This window comes from Ciconia boyciana, chromosome 8, assembly GCF_034638445.1.
Source record: "Ciconia boyciana chromosome 8, ASM3463844v1, whole genome shotgun sequence".
Lineage (NCBI taxonomy): Eukaryota > Metazoa > Chordata > Aves > Ciconiiformes > Ciconiidae > Ciconia > Ciconia boyciana.
In genome coordinates this window covers 25,903,254-25,929,497 of record NC_132941.1, presented here as the reverse complement: position 1 = coordinate 25,929,497, position 26,244 = coordinate 25,903,254, and the positions used below count along the sequence as shown (strand labels likewise).

General features: G+C 42.6%; 1 protein-coding gene across 13 annotated transcripts in view; it reads right to left on the bottom strand.

Moving 5' to 3' along the window:
- The window catches only part of SGMS1 (sphingomyelin synthase 1), a 109,391-nt gene that overhangs the window by 46,805 nt on the left and 36,342 nt on the right, over positions 1-26,244 (bottom strand). For 2 of the 13 annotated variants that reach the window (XM_072870077.1, XM_072870079.1), the window contains exons 5-6: positions 24,055-24,218; positions 23,537-23,616 (exon numbers count right to left, since the gene is read on the bottom strand). The exons of 9 other annotated variants lie outside the window; for them this stretch is intronic. The gene's annotated coding sequence lies outside the window, so the exon portion shown is untranslated. Of the gene's footprint in view, positions 1-7,223; positions 7,286-18,469; positions 18,586-19,971; positions 20,014-23,536; positions 23,617-24,054; positions 24,219-26,244 lie in introns of those variants that run through there. 2 more of the 13 variants (XM_072870078.1, XM_072870080.1) reach the window with 2 other exon arrangements.

Below are 26,244 nucleotides of genomic sequence, written 5' to 3'. Positions count from 1 at the left end.
TAACTGGAGCTGTTTCTGCGTGAACTAGGTGGGGTCAAACTGTGGATACCACCATCCTTCCTGTGCTCTCGGAAACTTGAGTCAAAGGAACTGCCCATTTCTTTTTAAAGGTCATTCTTAACTACTCCTGAAGGATGACATTACTTAGATATTATCGTGCTGCACGCTACGATTTCCTCGAGTAAGAATGTAGTCTAACAGGAGCTGGTGGAAGGCCAAGGCTTATGTAAAACTGATAAGGAGGATTCAGGCTGGAAAGCGGAACATCTAAACAAGAATTACTATCCTTGTGAGAGAAGCACATCCTGAAGAAATATGTAAGCTAATTAAAATGTTTTGGGAACCATCTGAAACAACTAGTAGAAGCATGATAAGAAGCACCCTCACATGAACTATCCTCATTATAATACTAAAAGTCACACTCCTCGAGCTGGAGACCCCAGCTCAAGCAGAAACCCCTCACCTTTGAGCGTGCACAGAGTATTAAAGTAGCACTGTAGCTTTAAGTTGAAATAAGAGAAATGTAGACCAATAGAAAACTGCTTTGTGTAATTACTTATGCATATGCATAACTGGACTGTATAAATACTGTACCTGTATGACCAAACTTGGTGCTAGCTTTGTGGAGCTACCACCTAGCACCCATCTCTGCACAGACATGAAATAAAAATACCTCTGCCCTGTGTGTATATTGGCGTCTCAGACACTGGGTAAACGACCTCACACTTGCGGGATAACAGTTTGGGCAACCCAGATGGGACTGAGCTGACAGCCTTGCCTGGTTCGTCTTGCCGCATCCGATGGAGAGAAGAGACCTGAGTGGACTCCAGTGCACACCGACCTGTTGATCAGGGACTCCTTCAGCTCCTCTCCTGCAGTCAGGCAGTAAGCGACACAACAGTACAACGCTACTGAAAAGAGGTATTTTTGGGGGATATGAGAAAAGGGGGGTAAGGGCAAGATCTCTCGGTAAGCAGGCACCATGTGTTCTGTTCTGGGCTCTGCATAAGACGGCATCAAGAAAGATACGTGGCAGCAGCATAGTTCTGTTTGTTTCTACACGCTGTTCTGTTCTGTTTAACAAAGGGAGACATCCCTCGTTCTAGTTTGTGCAGAAACGCTGGGTTTTTTGGTACCGATATAGGTGCTGCTGCTTCCCAGGAGGCACCCCTTTGCTCTCCTCTAGGATGCATCCTGAAGAATTGGAATAAATTTGGGGGGTATCCCATGACTAAAAATAAGCTAAAATGATATTGTAACCAATGGTGGCCACAATATCAATTGGAAGATGGTGAAAAATGGCTTGAGAATGGATCCTTGAAATACAACACTATATTGCAATTAATGCTGTTTTGTCAGAGAACTGAAAAATGGGATGAAATACCTTATGTGGATATGTGTTTTTCATTCAGAAACGATTGGGATATTAGGAAGAAATGTGGTTTAGTGGATTCTAAACATCAGATTGGAATATATGTGTTAAAAGAGAAAAAAGGAAAATCTTGTTGTACTGAATTGAAACAATCCAGAAGGAATGTATAGTACTGTTAAAACTGTAATGATGACTCATAATTCTAACTGCAGAGATGTACAGGCTCTCCTAGAATATTTGTTTACCACTGAGGAGAGGAGAATGATTTTAGAGAAGGCTAGAGAGAGACTGATCTAACAACTGGGGGAGAGCCTAATACCGATATGTACCTCCCAAAAGAGGATCCAGAGTGGGATCCAAACACAAGTGAGGGATTACAGAGGGTGAAGGAATATCAAAAGTTAATTTTGTATGGGATTCAACATGGAGTGCAAAAGCCTAAGAATTTATCTAAACTGTATGAAAGTAAGGCAGAGGGATAAGGAAACCCCATCAGCCTTCTATGAGAGACTGTGTGAAGTAGCTCGAAAATGGACAGATCTGGATCTAGAAGATGATAGCAATTCAAAGTTATGTAACATGCTGTTTATTGGTCAAGTGGGAGCAGATATGAGAAAGAAATTACAAAAGGTAGAGGGTGTGGATGGAATGACAATCTCACAGTTACTGTCAATCGCATTAAGGTGTATAAAGTTTCCCCAGCCGATCCTCTGGTTCCAGTCAAGCTGGGGAACGAAATAATAGATTTTTTTTAATTGATAATGGACCCACACATTCTATGGTAACTAGTTGTTGGGGACCCTTAAGTAGAAATAAAATAAGCATTGTTGGTGCAACAGGGAAAACGACTTTAAGGCCATTTTTACAACGTATGGAATGTTCAATTGGAAATACTAAATTAACTCATTAATTCCTTTATATGCCAGAATGCCCCTTTGCCATTGCTTGGACGGGATTTACTTTGTAAACTGAATACACAACTAACTTTTTCTGAAGACTCTGTTCAGTTGCATATTCCTCCAGAGACTGCCTGGAAAGCCCAGATATGTTTGTTAACTGAGAAAGACCCTAATGAAGAAATGAATATTCCAGAGGAAGTACTGAATGCGGTTATACCTCTGGTATGTGCATCGAAGATACCTGCACAAGCGAAGAATGCGACCCTGGTAAAGACTGAACTGAAACCAGGAGCTCAACCGGTAAGAAAGAAACAACACCCCATTAAGCTGGAGGCCCAAAAAGGATTAGAACCTATAATAAGCTCCTTTTTAGAACATGGATTGCTACAGGAGTGTCAATCGGAATTTAATACTACCATCCCACCTGTAAAGAAGCCCCATTCTTCTGAATATAGACTGGTACAGGACTTACGAGAAATTAAGGCAAGGACAGTAGCTGTCCACCCTGTGGTTCCAAACCCATATACCCTCCTTACTACAATCTCTAACAGTAATACTTACTTCACAGTATTAGATTTAAAGGACGCCTTCTTCTGTATACCTGTGGATGAGCAGAGCCAGACCATCTTCACCTTTGAATGGCAGAATCCAACTACAGGACAAAAGACACAACTGTGCTGGACTGTCCTTCCCCAGGGATTCAAGAACAGCCCTACCTTGTTTGGTAAGGTACTAGCCAAAGAATTGGAACTATGGCAAAATGATCATGATGCTGTAAAATTGTTGCAATATGTTGATGATTTGCTAATTGGTTCTGACAGTTACGAGGCATGCCTGAAAGCCACCATCAGTTTGCTTAACTTTCTGGGATTGGCAGGGTATCAGGTTTCTAAGAAAAAGGCTCAGACTGGGAAGAAAAAGGTCCAATATATGGGGTTTGAAATCACCAAAGGACAGAGAGAATTAAGTATGGAAAGAAAAGAGGCAATTTGTAGAACTGCTGTACCTACACATCAAAGAAGCAATTAAGAGGATTTCTGGGAATGGCCGGACGGTGTCGCTTATGGATTCCCAATTTTGGACTAATTGCCAAACCAATGCATGCTGCTGTAAAAGGACCTCAGGGGGTTCTCGAATGGACACCTGAATGTAGGAAGAGTTTTGATGAAATTAAAAGGAAACTCATGAAGGCTTCTGCTTTGGGACTCCTGAATTTGTGGAAACCCTTCCAATTATATGTACATGAATGACAGCAAGCGGCATTAGGAGTTTTGACACAAAAATTGGGGAGCTGGAAAAGACCAGTGGGATATTTTTGAAAGCAATTAGATGAGGTCAGTAAAGGCCAGCCTGCTTGTTTGAGGGCAGTAGTGGTGACTGCAACTTTGAACAGTCTCAGAAATTGACGTTAGGCCAGCCAATTACTGTATTTGTACCTCATGCTGTGTCTTCTCTCCTTGAAAATAAAGGGCATCATTGGATCTCCCCAGGCAGGTTAGCTAAATATCAAGCGGTACTGCTGGAACAAGATGACGGAAATTCTACTCAAGAAACTGCACCAAGAAACACACTCGGGAGCAGATGCATTAGTACTAATTGCCAAAAGACACGTCATTGGGCCAAGAATGCAAAGCCTAGCGGATATAATAGTTAAAAAGTGCACTATTTGTTGCGCCAATAACCCAAAAATTGCAAAGAAAATCATGGGAGAAATCGTAAAACAAGGAATAACTCCCAGAGAATAGTGGCAAATAGATTTTACAGAATTGCCAAGGTGTAATCTGTATAAATATTTATTGGTAATGGTAGACACCTTTTCTGGTTGGCCCAAAGCTTTCCCTTGTCGCACTAACAAGGCTAGGGAAGTGATTAAAATTTTATTGAAAGAAATTCAGTGTTCCAGAAGGTATATCCTCTGATAACGGACCCCACTTTATTGCAGAAATACTGCAGGGAGTTTCTAGATTTCTAGACATTAAATGGGATTTGCATACCCCTTGGAGGCCGCAGTCCAGTGGCAAAGTAGAAAGAGTGAATCAAACTCTAAAAAGACAGATTTCTAAAGTGTGTCAGGAAACTCAAATGAAATGGGTAGATATTATACCCATAGCATTAATGAGAGTACGAATTACACCCAGAGTTAGGGAAGGTGTTAGTCCATTTGAGATCCTGTATGGGAACCATATCCAATCAATCATTTAACCACGAAGGGAGACCAAATGCATATAAAGGGACAGGCAGTAATTAAAGAGTATTTGATTTCTCTCTCGCAGAATTTATCCTCCCTGCATAGGTACCTAAACCAGAAGACTCCCATTCCCTTGGACACTCCAGTACACCCATTCCAACCAGGAGACACAGTCTACGTACAAACTTGGAAAGATGAGCTCCTGAACGAAAAGTGGAAAGGACCTTACACAGTGCTATTAAAAATTTATACAGCAGTAAAGGTGAATGGGATTGACTCCTGGATTCATCATACTAGAGTAAAGAAGGTGCCAGACCAGGACAAGTGGACCTCCATGTCAACTGGAGAACTGAAACTCCAACTAACCAGGGACTGTCAATGAATTGTATCAAGGTTTTTCTTTTAGAAAACTGCTATTGAAATTACTCCTAGGACACTCTCAGAAAGTGTTATTAATTTAGCATAGCTATAATGAAAATTGTATCTCTGACATTGATTAACCTAGCATTTACTTTTTGTAACAGAAATCTAGTCTTAAAACTTGTCCAATCCTTTGGAAGAATTCATAATGTCAGCAGTATAATGGCCTGTTCATCATTACCTAAATCAGCAGCCGATCCCCTCGAGTGGGGAATTTTAACTTTAGATTTAAACTGAAGCTTTCTTCAGCCTCCAAATTACATGCTTTCAGAGTCGAATGTGGTTGTACAATCTAACACGACAAGTACAACTATTAGCGAATGCAATCAGAGCAAGATTACAAGATTTAAAACACTCAATTACAGGAAACTTCAAAGATGACATTGCAGAACAGGCTAACCACAGATTTAATGTTATTACATGAACATGGGGTATGTGGGTACCTAAAACCAAAAAACAAAGGTTGTTGCATCCATATCCCCAATATAACTGAACATTTAGACCAACAAATAGATGAAATAAAACAAGTGGCAAAATTAACTAGAAATATTCAGGCCCCTAAACAAAATATTACAAAGTTTTGGATTCTCCCTAACTGGATGGTTGGCAAGTTTACTTCAAATGATAATTATAATTGTACTCATCATAATAATCATCTGTATTGTTGTTAGTTGTGCCTTAAAATGTGTTAGATGACTAATTGCACAAGTTATTAATGAGAACTAATAATGAGACATATGAGGACTATGAAGAAAAGTCTCATAGTCTCAAAGGGGGGAATTGTAGTCTAACAGGAGCTGGTGGAAGGCCAAGGCTTATGTAAAACTGATAAGGAGGATTCAGGCTGGAAAGCAGAACATCTAAACAAGAACTACTGTCCTTGTGAGAGAAGCACATCCTGAAGAAATATGTAAGCTAATTAAAATGTTTTGGGAACCATCTGAAACAACTAGTAGAAGCATGATAAGAAGCACCCTCACATGAACTATCCTCATTATAATACTAAAAGTCACACTCCTCGAGCTGGAGACCCCAGCTCAAGCAGAAACCCCTCACCTTTGAGCGTGCACAGAGTATTAAAGTAGCACTGTAGCTTTAAGCTGAAATAAGAGAAATGTAGACCAATAGAAAACTGCTTTGTGTAATTACTTATGCATATGCATAACTGGACTGTATAAATACTGTACCTGTATGACCAAACTTGGTGCTAGCTTTGTGGAGCTACCACCTAGCACCCATCTCTGCACAGACATGAAATAAAAATACCTCTGCCCTGTGTGTATATTGGCGTCTCAGACACCGGGTAAACGACCTCACACTTGTGGGATAACAAGAAGAGATTAGTTTCTTTCCCACCCACACCAAAGAGGACTAATCCAGAACAATATTTCCGCAGACCTTCCACTGACTATTAAACATTGTATTTTGCAAAAGTCACTGCCAGAGGTTTTACCCCTGCTATTACAGTTCACAAAAATGCAATTCTGTAAGGAGTTTAAAAGATCTAATAGGGAATACAAAAGGGTAAAGGTAAATAGTTGAGCTTTCTAAAGAGGTGGACTTGCCCTGTTCATTTATGTAGTGCTGTTAGATTTGCTTGGTGACTGGCATTTCTGCAAAAATACAGTGCTCAAACATGCTCAGCTTCACTGTGCGTTTACAAAACCTCAAGCCTTGAAGTGTTACTTTCTGTGTCTTCTACAGCTCACAAGTAGCAAAAAGTAGCAAATGCAGCTTCAGACCTCAGAAAACCCATACTTACACCAGAAGTAAACGGCCTTATTTTGCAAACTATCCTACTAGCACAATATAGACTATTCAGTCTATACCTTTTTAGCATTTTCATCCAAATTTATTATTCCAGCTTTAGACTGAGCACAATAAAAGTGGAATAGTCTTGGAAGGTTTTTGAGAAGCCAGAGCTCTGAATTGTTTAGAAAGCCAAAGACAGTTGAAATTCAGTTTTACTATAACGAAATCACTTCCATAGTGTAATAACAGTATCTGGGGGGAAGAGAAGAAAAAGCCTCTCTGTACCACTTATGCAAATCGCTGCAATTTTAAGTTTGCTGCAGCACCTCTCAAATGGGTGTGAGGGGGCACAAGCAATCCCAGAGCACTGATGCTCTGCATGCAAGCAGCTGATGAGAAAGTCTTGCTGGATTATTAAAGAACCATTGTCCTCAGACCTAAAGGCTTTCATCAACTTGTTTCACAGGTCCTTTCTAAAATACTGCCCCAGCGTTTAAGACCTCCGCCCCCCAATACAATCCCATAATTAAAAGTTCATGGTTCCATGGGGGTGTTTGTTACTGGATTAGTTAAACAAAAAAAGGCCATTTACCTTCACAGGCTTCCTGTCCTTCCCCAGTCAATCTTCTATCACTATTGAGGCCACGCTTCTCACTAAGAGGAGAAGAAAGGAACGCTTCATCTTACACATTTCGGTTTGTCTGAGATGGTTAGAGAGATTTCTTCCAAACCAAACACTCCTGCAATGTCACAGGGTGTATATATAGAGAGAGAGAGACACACACCAGAGAAGGAGAAAGAAATACAGCCCTTCTGTAGATATTCATTTACATTAGGAAAGATGTAAGTAGTGGAGAATATGAGACAGAAACAAAGTCTTTGTTTTTCTAAAGCTACATGCACAACGTTGACTCAGACACTAAAGCCAGGTTGAATGATCCAAGATAAATATTGCATCCATCCAATAACAGGGAGTTTCTCACATATTCCTGGCTTTTGCCAGAAAATATGCTGTTTCCGCTCGGGAAGGACTGCCATCCTGGCAGTTCACACACACCTTTGCATGTCCAACTAAAATTCAGGAAAGCCACCCTCACTCGCACACCTGAATTGTGTGCACACAGATATGGAAGCGCCTGTGGGGCATTAAGGGGAAAGTTCTTATACCATTTCTGGGAACTAGGCACCCTTGGGTGCCTCTCTGTAGTGCCCATACATGAATGCACACAACACGGGGAATGGGCAGGAGGTCCGCCTGCACTTGCAGGGCTACAGTCTCTGTTATCCCACCATGTCTCCATGATCAATCACACAACTGGATGAGCATCTGGATGCACATAGGCTCTTTAGGAAGGACAGGACAGGTATTCATGGGGGACTTTTACCACCTTGATATCTCCTGGAAGGACAACACAGCATGGCAGAAGCAATCGAGGAGGTTTCTGGAGTGCACTGATGACAATGACATTTTCCTAACACAGGTGATCACGGAGCCAACAAGGAGAGGTGCTCTGCTGGACCTCATACTTACAAACAAGAAAGAACTGGTCAGGGATGTGAAGGTCAGGGCAGCCTTGGCTGCAGTGACCGTGAGATGGTGGAGTTAGGGACCCCAAGAGAAGGGAGCTTGGAAAAAAGCTGTATCACAGCCCTGGACTTCAGGAGAACAGACTTCAGCATCTTCAGGGATGTGCTTGAAGAATCCCGTGCAATACAGCCTTGGAGAGAAGAGGGGTCCAGAAGAGCTGGTTGATATTAAAGGGTCACCTCCTCCAAGCTGAAGAATGGTCCATCCCAACAAGCAGGTAATCAAGCTGAGGTGGCAGGAGGCCTACACAGAGGAGCAAGGAGCTCCTGACTAAACCCAAGTGCAAACGAAGTGCAGCAGCAGGGACAGGTGGTCCAGGAGGAATCCAGGAACATTGTCTGAACACGCAGGGATGGGGTTAAGAGAGGCAAAGACCATCTGGAGTTGAAACTGGCGGGGGATGTGAAGGGCAACTGTGAGACAGGAATCGCAGGCCCCTGAGACTACAGGGGAAGTTCAGAGCAAGGAAGACTTACCCTCGGTGGAAGAGGATCAGGTTAGGGAACAGTAAACAGACTGGGCATACACCTCCCTATGGGACTGGACGGGATAGACCCATGAGTGCTGAGGGAACTGGCTGATGTCATTGTGAGGCCACGCTCGATTATCTTTGAATAGTCATGGTGTCACCTTGAATTGTGTATATATGAGTATGCATTTTAGAATATTTTAGTATATGAGTATGTATTTTAGAATAAAATAGAAATAGTACTAGAAATAGTATAAAAGTTATTAGTAGTTAAGAAGGGATCACAGTTAGAATAGAAATTAGCATACTAGAGCGTGAGAATCATAGACAGTTAGAAATAGAACCTAGCATACGAGACTGTGAGAATTGTAGAATCTTCAAGGTAATAGATAATGCCTAAGTTAGATAAGAGGGTACGGGCACTGCATATTTTACTAACAAGCATATGTTTGTCATAAAAGAATGCGAAGCTGTAACCCTTCAAAGACGGGAACATCTTTGAAGGGAACATCCTCTTTCCGGGAGAGCTGTAAAGATAAAGGGACACCACAACAACCATGAAAACAACAGGAATAACAGTAACTAGGGGAAAGGTAAAGGTGGCAGGGGGAGATCGCGACCACCAACCCAACTGGGGGATGAAAGGACTACCCCCACTCCCCCCACCCCCTGCTCCTTGTGAGCATGCGCAGTGAATTAAAATCATACTGTGACTTTAAATCAAAGCTGAGAAAATACGGACCAACGGAAGAAGAGGATGATTAGTTAGTCTAGTGATTATGTATTAGACAGGCGTGGTGTGTTAACTTTTATGTATAAATACTGAAAAAGAATTGCAATAGGGGTGCTTAATTTGTGGAAATATTCCACCTTGCACCCTGCGCAGAATAAAGCAATTAGCTCTCTAAACATACTCTGTGTGTTTCAGGAGTTATTTTACAGCAAGGCAACAATGGCAACTGGGAGAGGTTCCTGAAGACTGGAGGAAAGCAAATGTCACCCCTGTCTTCAACAAGGGCGAGGAAATGGATCTGGGCAACGACAGGCCCGTCAGCCTCACTTCATCCCTGGAAAAGAGCAGCTAATTTTGGAAACCATTTCCAGTCACATGAAGGACGAGAAGGTGATCAGGAATAGTCAACATGGATTTAGGAAGGGGAAAAATCACGCTTCACCAGCCTGACCTCCTCCTACGATGAAACAACTGGCTTGGGTGGGTGAGGGGAGTGCAGAGGATGTTATCTGCTTTGACTTTAGTAAGACTTTCAACACTGTCTCTTACAACTTCCTCAAGCTGGCAAAGTATGGACTAGACAAGTGGGCAGGGAGGTGCACTGCAAACTGGCTGAATAGCCAGATGCAGAGGGTTGTGATCAGTGGCACAAAGTCCCATTGGAGGCCAGACACTAGTGATCCACCCATGGGTTGATACAAGAGCCAACATTGTTTAACCTCTTCATTAATGAACTGGATGATGTGCAGAGTGTAGCCTCAGCAAGTTTGCTCATGACACAAAACTAGGAGGAGTGGCCAATACACCAAACGGTCACATTGCCACTTGGATGAACCTGTCAGGCTGGAACAAAAGGGCAGACAGGAACTGCATGGTGTTCAAATAAAGAAAAGGCAGTGTCCTTCACCTGAGAAAGAATGACCCCAAGCACCAGTACAGACTGCAGGCTGACAGACTGGAAAGCAGCTTTGCAAAGAAGGACCTGTGGTTCTGGATGACAACAAGGTATCACGAGCCAGCAATGCACCCTCACCGCAAAGGCAGCCACCAGCATCCTGGGCTGCATTAGGAGGAGTGTTGCCAGCAGGTCAAGGGAGGTGATCCTTCCCCTCTGCTTTCAGCACTGGTGAGACCGTACCTGGAGTGCTGGGTCCAGTTCTGGGCCCCTCAGTGCAAGAGAGACATGGACAAACTGGAGAGAGTCCGGCAAAAGGCCACTAAGATGACTAAGGGACTGGAGCATCTCTCCTATGAGGAAAGGCTGAGAGAGCTGGGACTATTCAACTGGGAGAAGAGAAGGCTCAGGGGGGATTTTAATCAATGTATACAAATGCCAGAAGGGAGGGTGCAAAGAGGAAGGAGCCAGGCTCTTCTCAGTGGTGCCCAGTGACAGGACAAGATGGCACAAACTGAAACACATCGGACCATAAGAAAAAAACTGCTTTACTGTGCGGGTGGTTGAACACTGCACCAGTTTTTCCAGAGAGGTTTTGGAGCCTCCATCCTTGGAGATACTCAAAACCTGACTGGACATGGTCCTTGGCAAGCTGCTCTAGGTGATGCTGCTTGACGAGGGCTGGTTGGACAAGATGACCTCCAGAGGTCCCCACCAACTTCAACCAGCCTGTGATTCTGTGATCATTTTGCCAGTTAATTTGCGCACCCAAGATATCATTTATGATAAACACAAGTATTCAGAAGAAGCATCTCAGTCCTGTCTATGGTACCACCCATGGCAGAAACCCAGAATGTCACTGTGTTGACAGATCACACACCAGCTCAGCAGGAGACAACTAACATGTGCCATATTTCACTCTTGAGGTTGAGATTCAGTTTCCAGTACTTGATAGCTCGCCTTTGCTATGGTTTGGCTCAAACACTGCTTTCTCAATGTGACACAGGGGTCAGAAACTGGGAACATTAACAGACCTGTCAGGAGGTGTTTCATCATTTCATCAGACTGCCTGGTATCATCAGATTCCTTAAATCTCTCTTACAGTCTCTGTCTCCCTCAAGTTTTGCCCCCTCCCCCCCCCTTTTTTTTTGTTGTTAAAAATCACCTTTTTGATGAATGCTTTAAAAAAAAAAAAAAACCTCAGCTCCACAAATGCTCTGTATCACCTCTAAAAACCAGAGGATGATTCTCCTCTTCTATAACAAAGCAAGTAGAGTCAGACATGAATACCCTCTAGGTTTACAAGCTAAAATTTTAATTGACTTGGCAGGTATCTACTTCTTGCTACTGTAAGAGAACAGAAGTCCTAAAGTTTTTTATTTTAAGGCCAAGAGATAAATTAAAGCTGTATTTTCTTTAAATCTCCAACATTCCCTGTTCCCACAGCTGGAGGTAGTCTGGCAAAAAGAGGCCAATGGGGGTCAGAGAGAGAAGTACAAAGCTGATCCTATCTGCTAAGATTTCACCCTAAAAAGAAGTTCAGGAACAGGGAATTCTCCACAGAGAATTCAGGTTTTTGTACAAAAGCTCCAGATAAAACATGTTTCTATCCAACCATTAGTGCATTTGTCTTGACTGGTTCTCAGTGTGGTACACCTCCTCCTCCTTTTCCTCTCTTTGCAAAAAGAGCGAGCACACTGGGGGCTGAGCAGGGAGAAGGAGAGCACAGCTAAGATCTACCATGACAGCTGTCACATTTGTGGCCAGAGCACTTGCGGTCTCTTCCCCCAGCAAAAAAAGACAACACTACAATTTTTAAACTGACTTGCTGCACGTGTTTGTTCACAGGGATTTAAAGGCCATCTGCAATTCTGGCTTCTTGCCATGGGTATTTTTCAACGTTAGCCTTGTGTTATCAAGTCCAGTGCCGAGACCCACAGAGAGCCCCAAGTTGCAAAGGACTTCTGGGGGTCAGCTAGTCTGGCCCCTGCTCCAAGCTGGGCTAGCTCTGAAGCTAGGTCAAAGGTACATCTTCTGGTAGGGTCTATCGCTCTAAGCAATACCATGTTTCATATCAGAGCTAGGGAAGGTTTTTAGGGACCATTCCATCTGTAGCTGCCAAGCTAGATTTTAGTATAATGCAACAGATGCACAAAGAGACAGCCCTGAAACTATAAATTCACTTGCACTGATCTCCTGGTCTTAATGAAGGCTTAGATTCTCAGCTCACCTAAAGTTTTGTCTTTAAAAATCCCACAGCTGTGAACATGAAAATTAGACCAGCATTAAACATCAAAGCAACTCATCCTAGTGAGGCTAAGGAGTCAGTTTCTTTACACTTGCAGCACTCTCAGCAGACAAGAAACCCCATTTATATGGTACTTTTCTCTTGGGTGGTATAAACTACTGTTTCATTCTGAGTTAAAACCGATAAAGCAAAACCAACTAAACCCAAATAACTACAGAATCCTCTCTGGACTTGCAAGGGAAAAGACAGGCTGCTAATTACAGCCGAACTCATCTCCTCACTGCCATAAAAGCATTAGCAATTCTGCCTTTATAATGCGCATTGGCACTGGCATTTTGTTAAATCGGGAATTTTGGTTCTCATGAAAGGAGCTGGAGTGGCAGTAACCCCAAACTCCATCTCCCCTGTGAAAGAGTGAAGACAGGCTGTCCTCCACAACCAAACCACTCTCAGTTACTCTCAGTCAATTAATCTGCTGCATAATCTCACCGTTAGCGGCCACCACCAGTAGGAAGCCATCCAATTTAGGCTGTAGGCAATGGGGAGAAGCCTCAGAGAGGGACTGCTATTTATATGTAATACTGCCATGAGCTGCTTTCATGAACGGAAGCATATTTTGTTACCTGAAGGCTGGTAACACCAAGCCTCTTACATTTGTGTTTCACCTTTTTGATACTCTTGGCACTCTACTTAGGTAAAGAGTAGCTCAGATTATTTCTAAGGACTACTGTGCAGCAGCTTTCAGGGCTATTTACTGATTAAAGCAGACACTTGGGTCCAGCCAGAAAGGTTTTGTACATGTTAACCTGCTTGCAAAGCCAGTTGCCTTCCACAGTAATAAATCGGCTCCTCTACAAGAGTCACGTTCAAGCCATGAGACACCAGCAGACTGCATCTGGCAGACACAGCAGCTGCTCTGCAAAACAAACAGGGATACTGGGATGTCCAGCACATTACTGGTTTGTTAGATCCACCCATCAAAGCAGCCTGTGCTGTTGCTGCTAGCAGAATCATGAACATTTTGCTTAAGTTCCAGGGGTATTGTGGGTATTGGAGAAAAAAAACCCCAAAACATAGGCGCACACACACACACACATAGAGAGAGGTATATATGGAAACAGTATAGCAGCCAAGAGGGAGCCAGGACTCCATCTTGCCCCAAGGAAGCAGATATGTGATATCTAGGCTCCAGCTGAAGCAGCTACAACCTGTCCCCCCACATGTATTTTCTGAGCGGTCCCAAATCAGAAAAGCATAAACTCATGCCCAGGGAACATCCTTATATCAACACTGAGTGCATGAATAATGAACAACACAAAACCAACACAGCACAGCCAGCCTTTTCATTACAGACTCACCCAACACAAACCTCACTATAGTTTTGGATCATTCATCTAGTGACAAAAATAACTGCGTTACTTCCTTAAATACACCGTGCAACAGGAGGACATGACTAAGACAGACACAGTAACTTTTTCTCCTGGGTAAGACAGGTTACAGGACTTTCTGTGATCAATGATATTATAAATTCAAGAAGATTTCGGCAGAAGAGACCTACATTATTTATGAATTGCTTGCAATATCAAGATGTTCACCATAAGCCTCTGTAAGTCACTGCACTGCTTAGCTCCTCTTGCTGTTAAGAGGGTGACTATTTGTTAATACAGAGGAAGACCATATTTGCTACACCACTAAGTAAAGGAAAATTCAAGTTTCCACAGCCATCATGCATCTCTAAAATAAAACAGTAAAAAAAGCGCAAAAGTCTAACAAGATCTGCTGTGCTCCTCAGTGCCATGCTGAGGAGCTATGCTTACTCTGTTTGTTTCCAGCATCCAAAAATGGACCACGGCCTTCCAGGGCTTTCAGTGCTAAACGGAAGCTGACTGCAGAAAATTCACTGGTAAATGTTTATTAGGGGTTGCCATTCTAATTTTCATCTCTGTACATTTTTAGGGCCAATAAAAAAAAGACAAAAACCCAAGAGACCAAGTAATCCACGTACAGATTCTGTCCTGCCTGGGCTATTTCAAAAGTCATTTGAGTTTCAGGGATTTTTTTTTTTTTTTTTAAATCACTTTTTAACTTCTTGTACTGGAAGCATTAAATTACACCACAACGTCAGACCAGACTGTGCAATAAAGCAAGCCTCTTAGAAAGGAAGGAGACATGGATTCCCATGAGAAATAACATCTTCCAATACAAATACTTCACTGGTATTATAATCCACAGTGGGGAGCAGAAACCCCAGTTTCTTTGCCTTTCCATGTTGAAGGCTGTGGGACTCTAGGTATACAGAGGAGTACCCCACACCAGTACACTCTGTATAAGCTTTTCTGAGTAAGTATCTCCAGGCTCATATGGGCTCCATCAGTCCCTGAAGAGCTCTTTCATCCATCCAAACTCTCCAAAATTATTCAAAAAGCTTCTCCTCAAGCCTTAATTGCATCTTCATGCATCAAAAGCAGATACACTATTGTGGTTCAACAATAATTTTCCTGCCCAGGCCCCTCATTCCACTTCTACCAGCAGAACAGACCATAAAAATCTTGAGAGGCAACTGCTCAAGCCCTACCCTGTGCAGACCAGACTGGCCAATGATCATAGCAGCAGCTTCAGGACAGACTCTTTGTGCAGCTGGTATTACCTGCAGATGCTCATCATGGTGATATGTGAGGTCTTACCATGGACTAGAACTAGTCCCAGATCTCCAGGTAGAAGCACAGATGCCTGAAAAGCAAGATGTAGGTCAACTGGACAGCAGATGTGGTGTTCTTTATTTTCCTTCCCATAAAGGTAATTCCTTAGGTGCAACCCAGACATCCCAGGGGTGGGTTCTGGATAGTTACAAGGCCAACAGGAAAAAAACCAAAACCACAAAATCGGCCAATCTCTGGGGCAAGCAGCTGCCTGCAAAGATACGCTTCACTTGTGGATAGTACCGTGCTGTTGCCAAAAGGCTTTCCCCAGTAATTCTGACCACATCAGCATGTACCTTTATTCCTCAGCCAACTGCGTCCAAAAAAAAAAAGCAGTGAGAAGCAGTATTCCTGGGTCTCACAACTTTGGCACTCTTGGCTGTACTGTAGCCTACATTCTTCCGTTCTTCCAAATTATCATCAGTCCAAGTAACACGTCCTTAATTTAGCTTCTCTCTCCACCCCTACAAGCTCACCACAGACTGATGGAGTCCCACAAGCTGAATGATGCGACCTTCTATATTTTCTGAAGTCAACAGCTTCTTCAATTTGAGACAGATATGCTGCCTGTTATACTAGCTGCTACTTTTTTGTTCTACCTGCTACATGAACAGGCATTTCCTTGTAAAATAAAAGCTAAATTCCCCTACTGCAAGTCTGCAGGGTGTGCATGAAAGCAAAGAGACGGCAGATAATGCCCATGCAAGGGCTTGCCTTTCCCCTTGACCTACAGCTCAGGAAAGGGACTGATCTCTGGGGAAATCATCCCTGCCTGTCTGGGTCCAAAGAAGTCCACTCCTCATCTCACTACTCCAAAAGGTGACCAGCAGCACTCTGCCTCTGTAATCTAGGCACCCTACACCATCTCTTCCCTGGCTACCTTGAACAGTGCACAGGGACAGTACAAGAAGTATGGGAGCCTACGGATCCTTATGGGATCTCTACACAGCCATTTTGTAGTGAGACTCAACTACAGCGACAACACAGACATACTCAGAGGCAGATCTACAGCACCAGACGACAGGATACAGTGGTACCCATGACTTGGACATCTCAAAACCCAAAGGCACTGTGCACTATTCCCAATTGCACAGCTGCTCCCTGCACCCACAGTGGCACTACCACAGCAAACCATCTCACAAGATGCTAATGCTGGGACTGACAGAGCTGACTGCTCTGCTCTGGGGGTTTCCCTCTGACACAGTATTTCCTAAACAAGGTAAGAGACCATGGCAATTCTCCCCGGAGAGAGGATGTTAGCACAGGCTGAGCACAGCACCTAGAGTCCTCATTTCCTATCTGTGCTGGTGTAAGACCTTGTCTTCCCTCTGTGTCAGAGCTGTAGTCTGGTTACTGAGCACAGAGTTTGGTTTGCTTTGAGAGTTCTCCCCCTGCCTTGTTTTCTTTTTTAAACAATAAACCTACAAACCTATAGCTCCAAAAATAAAAAGCTATGGCAGACAAAGACCTTCATCACACAGCAAAAACTTAAGTACATCATCAATACAAAAGCACTTTCTCACATAGTAATTCAAAACCTCAACAGTACCAATGAAGCACAATAATAAAATCTTTAAATGAGCCTAGGTTGTTAGATGCAATGCCTGTTAAAAGTTACCTACACGACAAGTCACAGCTATTTGTTGGGGGAAAGAAGTGCCACCTCCTCACAACATTTCAGATTCAGTTCCTCACTTAAATTTAAGATCCCTGTATTAATTGAATTTGCCCACATATCACAGTCCTCTCATCAGCTCCAACTTTTCTAACTAGCGCTGCAACCTCCGGTTTCCTCAGGCGAGCACCTTGTTTCCTTATAACAGGTCTAACACTTTTTAGCAGTGGCATATTAGTATTTTGGATAAGATAATATAGAGGAAATAGCTTATTGTTAACCATTTTGAGATAGACTAAGAGTCAGCAGTTTAGCATATAAAAGCAATCACAGGCTGATAAGCATGAGCAGCAGGAAATACTGGAGGTGAAAGGCACAGACGAGTCAGGCTTTCGATGGGAAAGAAGCAGCTTGACTTGGAAGGTAGCTGATGGGTTTTAATCTTATCTAGATGAAGGTATAATCCAATTATCTTATTTACCTATTAAATATTCCACACTTAAAATTATTAAAATGGCAAACAACTGATTACAGGGTAGCCATCCTCTGACATCGAACTCATGTCCACACAAATATTCCCATCTTCAAAGGATGTTAACCCGCCTGCCTCTGAACATAGGTATGATTTTCTGTCCTCAAAGGCAAACTTGCTATTATTTGTTTTAATAATATTTAGTTGTGGACTTTAAACTCCTAACCTTTCTCTTGACACTTGTTTTTGTTTTTAACACAGTCACCGGCTGCATACAGTTCATCTTATTTAAATTACGGCAGCTTTCCACATCATACTTGTATTCCACTGCTCTTTATTTCTTCAGCACACTGCAAGCTCAGACCTTTTTCTTTAGCACAATTCCTTCTCCCTTACTGCCACGAAAGCCTGGCCTGTTTGGGAAGGGCTCCTGAACTCTCTCTGCTTCCAACTAGCATTTGCAAGGCCAACACTATCACCCAAATGAGAAAACAAAAAATGCACCAAAAAGCATATAGACTATTTTTTGGTGCTGACTGGGCTAAAAATCTACCACCACCATTTGTTCTACTGAATGACTCCTTAATTTTATCTTTGTTATTAGAAGTCTTTTGTAAATGCAGGAGTTTGCTCAGGAGATATGCTTACAGACATGCACAAATGCACCCTCAAAATAAAATAGTTCTCGCACACACTGTCATCCTCAGAAGGGTATAGCATTTCTTTATGCTGCTAAGTCAAAGCTACCACAATCAGTAACTAAAAGACAGTGCTTTTTTTGCCTAAGCAATTTATGGTTAAATCATCATAACCTGTGCAGAAAATGCAGGGAAAAAAGTCAAGTATGACTTAATAAACTCTTGTGGATTCCTGCTGTAAACAGACTTGCTTTTTTCCTGCAATTACAGAAGAGGGATTTTTTTCCCCACTGCTTTCAGTTGCCACAAGCAGTCTATTGTTTGGATTTAACCATGCAGCACTCCTGATGCAAACACACAGATCACGTTAGCACACCAGACTGCACAGAACCAAAAATCGAACAGAAGGCAGTTCGGTCCCATTACAATAAGAACAGTGCTTTGTACTAAATACCTGTTTGGAGCAAACAGAGATACATACCCTGCTTTGGCACAGCTAGAGAAGACAGTGCCCGCACATACCAGAGCAGTCTTGCAATACTTCCAAATATCCAGATGCCTGTACGGATGTTGTATATCAGATGACAGCTTAGAAGCCTGTTAAGAGCAAACATCATGCAGATCAATTGCCCCAAATCCAGGAAGCCAAAAATTGCTCAAGACTATGTCTATGCCTCCCTGCACAGAAACACCACGGTCGCATCCTCTCTTACTCAAAAACAGATTCAAAAATCAGTTGGACACACCAAAATGAGTAATCTCTGTGCACTGGTACCTTAACTCCGAAAACTCCTGCTCTGTCCCTCTGCTAAGGGAACTGAAACGCTGTGAGCTCACTTGTAGCTGTGGCAACAGCAGATGCAAATCCTGCCACATTGCAAAACTTCACCACAGTCTCCTCCAGCACATGTGAACTACCTGCGAGCAAAACCACCCTTTCCGCCACACACACTCAAGAATAAATCGGGTTTCTGAAAGCTGTTCTCTCCCCTAAAGCAAAAAACAAATGGGCAGGGCAAAGTTTAGCCAGACTTACATGGCTTTAGCAGGATTTGTACTAGCTGTGCTTGAAGGCACTTAGAAAAAGGGCACAGAAGTGTTTGGAAATAGCGTGCAAGAAGTTCAAGGTCTCTCATGTACAACTGCAAAGACTATACCCACTGTTTAAATTAGGTGAGGAGCTACTGTATTTGCAGCCTCGAGCTCAGGCTGACCAAATCATACCACTACTGCTTTAATACAATAAAGTTAGCAGTGGATATTTAGGCATACATGAGAACATGGGTTTAAGTGACACATTTTTTAAAAATAATCAGATTTCTAAAGAATATCAGTATATCTGAATGCAAAGATATGGTCTCCCAAGAGCTCCTCTCAGGAGATATGTCAGGTATTTCTAATTGAGATGCAGCCAGTAACTGCATATAACAATCAAAGGTTAAAAAAAAACTGATGGAGGGGAAAAAAAAAAAGAAAGGAAGAAAAAAAAGAAAAAAAAAGAAAGCATCACCTAACAAGTTTCCAGCAGCAAAGCCTGTGTGAACTGTAAGACCTGAATTGCAAATTTAGCTTTGGTGAGAATTTTACCTGAGCCCAACAGATGCTTGCAGGATATCTACTTGTAGTTTGCAAAACCTCCTCAGACAAGCTTCAATATTCTGAATGGCAAACAAAGAGTGAAAGCCCCAACCAATGCTTCTTGCATGTTGAGAAGTTAGGGTGGGGAGCTTCTAGTCTTCTGGGTTTGGTGGCTGTGTTGGTTTTGTTTTGAAGTGGGGATTGTTTATGTGTGTTTTGTTGTGTTGTTTTTTAGGTTTTTTTAAAGGACAGTTTGGGTTACCACATGCAAATAGTTTTAGAGAGTGAAAACACTACATCCTAACCTTCACCTATTTGTGAGCAAAGCAAATCTAATCCCACAGTCAGTTTATTCTATCTGGTAGCAAAGCAAACGAGCTAAAAACGAAGGAAAGGGAGAGTTACCATGGGATACCAAGATGCGTCACTTCTCTTGGCTCTCTTGGTGCCACATGACATCTTAGCCATGAGTGAAGAACTCAGCAGATGGGATAGCAAAAAAAAAAAAAAAAAAAATGTAAAAAGGTCTCTAGATTATAGCAAAGTTTAGGCTTTTAAATCCAATTTGCTAACTGCTTATGGCTATGGAAATACAGGCAAAAAATATTTATCTATAAACCAAACTATCTGCATATAAATCTATTGTCACTGTGCAATAAATATATGCTTTCTCTTCCAACAGACATCATCTACACTTTTTCGGTTCCTTACAGTAAATTTAGTCCAAGCACATTCAGAAATACTGCCCTTGGAACTATCACTTGCCTTTCAGAGGCAGGAAAGTAGGTCAGTAGTTTCCACCTTGCTCATAAATACAGAAGCAGCCGCTTCACAGCAATAGACATGAGCAGTCAGAGTTCAAGAGAGACCAGAAGAGGGATAAATCACTTTGAATTTACTCTCGAAGTTATCACGCAGGTCACCACCAGGCATTATCATGCCTTGGCATAGAGCCCACTGAACCAAGGTTCTCTTTTAATTTTCAAGGTATTGCTGTTTAGCAGCACGCCCCTGCAAAGCTGCTGTGTGTGTGCGTAGCACATGAGCTGATGCCACCACATGCTTACCTATACTTTGATTTTCACCCCACTCGGTGCAGTATAAATTTTTAAACATCTTCTGCTCCAAATCTTTCTTTTCTATACAAAATTGTAGAGTGGGTCAATGTTTGATTCTGGCCCCCCCCAAGCTGGCTGGCTATTTACAGCTGGCTATTTCTTTCCAGCACGTCAAAACAGCTCTGATTCAAAGGACATTATTCCACCTCCATCCTCCCCCACCTCCCAAAGCCTCCTAACACCCACACGCTGCCAAGCACCAAAATCTTCAGGGAAATTTGGTCCTTTCATACACCAGCCAAGCAAACCACCTCTCTGTAGTAAAAAGCAATGTACACTGTAAGAAACCTTCACCCTCCAAGATGCCCCGGTGACTTCCATGCTGCAATCCCAGAGTTTCAGCTCTACCCAAACATTATGTCACACTGAAAATCGAGCTTGCAGGGAAATGCTGAAGCCCATCTTCACCCAATGCATCACAGTAACCTGATCATTACCCCAGGCACCAGCTGGCAAGCTACCACTCCAACCTACCCAGCTATTAGCACTCTCCTATTAGCTCCAGACTGCAAAACTTTGGTAAAGTAACACAGCAAACTATACAAGACAACTGCTGCTATAATATGCTCTTAAACACCAACTTTTTATCACCTGAATCATTTGCTACTATGCACCTGTTTCCCATTAGCTACCGAAAATATGAATTAATATAGAAGCCAAGAAATCCCACATTTAATCTGCTGCTCCAACCTGTAGCCCCTGCATTAGCACACATCTATATGACACGGCATTTGAAAACAGCTAAGAATTATTTATTACCTACTTACAAAATGAAGTTGCACATTTCTGCAACAAGTTTAACACAGATGGTGTTACCTTCTTCAAAACATTGCTTTAATAACTGTTCCCTGAGCCAGGAGATACTGTCTTTAATAGCCATGGCTAGGTTTTATCCAGCATCCTTTGAATTTCTAACCTTTCAGCAACATCCTGCAGCAGGGAATACCACGGCATAACTGTGCACCACTGAAAGAAAAACATTACCGAAAGAAAAACTTTCCCTTGTTTTAAGCTTGTTGCTTCCTTGTTTTATTTGACACTATTTTTTTTGAATGGGGAGGGCCTGGGTATAGTCATCCTCTGCTCACACTTTGCATAACATTGCTCTTCTTACTCCTCTGCTCACAATCATTTCTTCTCCACGCTGAAGAGTCAAAGTTTATTTACCTCCTTTTATACAACAGCTGCTCCGTGCCTTTGACTACCTTCACCATCCTTTGCTGAACCTTTTACTTTTTGGAGATGGAGGACCAGCTGGCATTCAAGACACAGGGAATCATGAAGAAAGAGGGGTTTTTTGTGTGTGGGTTTGGTTTGTTGGTTTGTTTTTTTTTTTTTGGGGGGGGGGGGTGGTGGTTCGGTTTTGGGGTTTTTTGGTTTGTTTTTTTGTTTGTTTTAAACAGGAGCTTGTTGTTTCTCTACCCCTTCATTAATAACAGTCATTCATTTACTGCTTTGACTTTACAGCTATTTTCAATGTACGATCTCCAAATTCAGAAAAAAAAGCCTCCCAAGAGCAGAACAAAACCCAAAACTAATAAAGTTTTTGCATCGTGTAAGTGTTGCACGAACAAGCACTAGGTTTCAGAGACAGGAAAGGGCCTGGAAAGTGCAGTAATCTCTTGATCTCTCATAATGGCTGTTTCCAAAACTTCTTTTCAACCAGAGCAGCAGAGCAAGGCATTAATCACATCCCTGTCTGTGCATGAGGAAGCCTTCCTCCATCCTCTTGCTTCCCTCTGCTAAAGCACTCACCCTCTGCCGCTCAGGCATAGCTCGGGAACCACCTGCTTCTTTCATATGTCCCAACCCAGGGCTTTCCATGCTTTTGCAAAGCACCCCCAAACCGACTGGCACCCCCAACCCCTCTTTTCTGCTCAGAGAAGCAGATCAGCATCCCCTCCTCATTGCACACATCATTGACCCCTACTCTGCATCGCTGCTCAGGCTTGCTCTAAGAGCCACTAAGCATGCAACACATCTGCTGGCACCTCATCACAGCAAGTCCTGGAGAAGAAGGAGCAAAAGCACCAGTGTCCTGCAGGTTCCAAAGCCAAAAGAGCAGGCAGGAAAGGGGCAGAGGGGAGAAGGAAGCATGGATCTCGTGTTCAGTGCTGGCAAGCCTGAATTCAGAGCCCACAGGCTCCATGTAAAACAAGTAGAACATGCATCTCAAGCTGCTTGTGCTTTGAAAAAAAAAAAATATATATACTTTGGTCACCTGTATTTATTATTTCCTGATGCAGTACCAGCAAAATGACCTCTACTGAGGTGCACAGAAAAAAAACCTGCTTTTTTATTAGTAACCAATTGCTGCTTTACAGCTTCATTGACCTTGTACCACATACCAGATTCCTTACCTCACCTATGCTCGACACATGCTCGTTTCCTCTTTTCCTGTGGAAACGAAGTACCCAACACTTTGTGTCATTAATAATCACAGTACACCAAGGGGCAGAACTGTATCCTGAAATTCCTGCCTGGTACGCAGATTTTTTCCCAGTTTTCAGCACCTCAAACTCCTCCCAATACAGGATGACAATACAGATTTGCTTTAAAGTGTCCATTTTCACTCCACCCCAAATTACCACAGAGAAGCAGTTACTAGCTGAATAGAAGAATTTTCCAGCTAAACCCAAAGAATCAGTGCAGAAACATTAAAAAAATCCTTAGGCAGGCATTTTACTGACAAACAATGGGATTTCAAATACACAGAGAAAGAACTTCAGATTTAGCATGGCTTTTGCAGGGACGATGCATCTTGCACAGGCAAAATCAGCAGGACGCAAACAAAAATTTACTGTTTATATAAGTTCACTTAAAGAAACAATCTTCTAAGTCTTTAGTCTTACCTCTTGCAAGGCTGTGGGGTAAAAATAAAGCTCTTCCAAGGAACAACCTGCCAGGTACTCCTACTGCACAGTTTTGGATGCTGGTTGGAACAGACAGGAAGGATGGATTAATTTTGCTAGTGATGGTAACTGGGCTTTCACTCAAGTGAGCATCCAGCACCTTGAGAAGAAAGAGAATCAACAGGTCCAGGAACAGACTTTCTCGGGTACTCCACCTGGAATTTCAGGTTTCAAAAGAGTTCTCGCTTGTAAAATTCAAATTATATGGATATGGTCTGTGAAACAGCACTCCTTTGCTGGAGGCTACTCCTCAGGCATTCAGGTTGTTGGATGCTCTGTTCCCTTCTCTTTTCCAGTGAGCCACTCCCTTCTAGACCATTTCTCCATCCAGTTTTCACACTGTACAGGGACACCCTCCTGCCCACCCAGTATGCACTCCTAAACAGACACACATGCCCACTGGCATGAGATTTTGAAACGTAGATCTCCTTACAACAAGGTATCAAATCTTGCAGTACCTGAGTAACCTTGTCCAACTCTTCACCAAATGGACCGCCAGCCTGAAAGGTCTCAGCTGTTTCACTGATACCTAACGTGTATATCTCGGTGCAAGCGTTCACACTGCCTCTTTCTGAACAGTAAGATTTTGGCTGTCAGCATCATCTTCCTCCAATGCCCGTTTCTCATCCAGGTCAAATCAAGGAAAAGAGAAATAAGACAGTTTGCCAAGGTGGGTATTAAATGATGTGCAATCATTCTCCAAAGCAACAGATAGAAAAGCTGCAGATGGCAGGGTGTTACCGCATTGTCACTCACCCTCCACTCCCCCTTGAAACTCTCCCTTATCCTGAATTCTTCCCGTGCACTCTTTCTGTTCCAAGCTCAGCTTGACTCACATTTTCATCTCAGCTTCCGGGCCTCCCTGCTGCTATTGCAGAGACTCAAGACGACGACTGAAAATCCAGTAAAACTATGCCATGCTTGTTCTTCCCCTCCAGAGGAAGACAAATTTGCAGAAAACTGACTGTTATGCTAGAAACTGCAGAGAAGAGCTCCCTTTCCTTACCTTAACCCTGACACATGCGGTTCATAATGTTACAGGAACAACAGGCTGACAGCTTGGTCCCAGGCCAGCAGTGGTACCTCACACCATGCTCGGAGGGAGGTCCTTCTCATGAAATACCATTTTTAGGACAACCATACACCATGCCAAACTACATAGCACGCAAACTACGCTGATTTAAGACTGCTCAATTCACAGAGCTGCAGGTATCACATCATCATAAGACAATCAACACCAGAGCTCCTGAATTAACAAGTTGCAACGGCAATCTGAGTGATCTGCGTTTGGTTTCCCTGGAAGTTTAAAAGATGACAACTCCAGAAGTCATTAATTTAAGAGCTAAAGTTTTGGTTTGGGTCTGAACTAGTAGTTTGCAATACTCATTGCACACAGGAAAGAGGCTCAGAATAAAGTTTCCTAATTAAGGCACTGCTTTACAGTGGAGAAATACAAATAATGACTATGCTGTTGCCCCCTTCACTTTTGGCTAGGCAATTCTGTGTGTGAACAGTGGTGCATTTGAGTTGTGAAGCTGAGTACACAACATATTTCCCCCTACACAAAGAAATTAGCTTACTTTCATACTGGCTGCTTCAGCTGTGTAAATAAGAGCTGAAATACTGCCTTATATATATATTCTGCAAAACTAAATCCTACAGAATGTAGCCAGGTAAGAGTCACAAAATTTTTAATCTCTTTATCCTTGTGGTATACTCCTTTATTTCATAATTTTAACATAGCATTCACCATAGATAACATTATTATTAAGATTTGATGAGAGAGCTGTCTATTAATTATAAAACCTTTCTCGACAGAATGCTTTGGGAAAATCTTGAGGGGGGTGGGCATGAAATCAGTGTATTTTCATGCACCACTTGCAATTTTGTGATTCTAATATTTGTGATTAAGTATCTTAGGATAGTGCACGCAATTTACCTGTGCAACCATAGCTCTAAAACCAGAGCAAGTCAATGCACCTAAAAAATCCGGCCTCAGCTCAATGATGTTACCACCTTGCTAACAAATCTGACACCTAACCAGTAGGTGATGCTTCAGAGCTAGCAGCGATTCAAGGACAGAGCTGTCCTTCTGCTTCGATAGACCTGCCCATAGCATTAGTCCTTAGGGGTTATGAACAGAGAGCTCACATGTTGGCTCTGAGCAAGACAACTTCCTCGCAAAGCACAAACACAACCTCGTGCTGAATATTATTGGAGTATGAGAAATCATTTAGAGAAATAGCAGCTATAACATAGCTACTTGCCATACCTCCTTCGTAAACAGCTTTTAAACTGCCAGGTACAGCTATGATTAAGGAGCAGCTGGAGATGAGAAGAGACATCCTCATAACTGCTGACAGGTAAGTTTATTTGAACTTCAGCATAAGCATTTCAGGATGAAAGAGCACAACAAGGGTGCTGAAAGACAACTGACAGCTTGAGGAATACACACCAGTTTTCAAATAATTTCTGTGATGTAGGGTAATGTTTATGATCACAGCATTCACTGGGAATTAGATCATCCACTTAGCAGCAAGTTTGCCAGATCAGCTGTCTGGGGACTTTAAAACAGGATCAGCAAAAACTGTAAAGCATTGCAAAACTGGAGTCAGTGCCTTTGCATTCTTGGTATTCAGGTGCCTTCC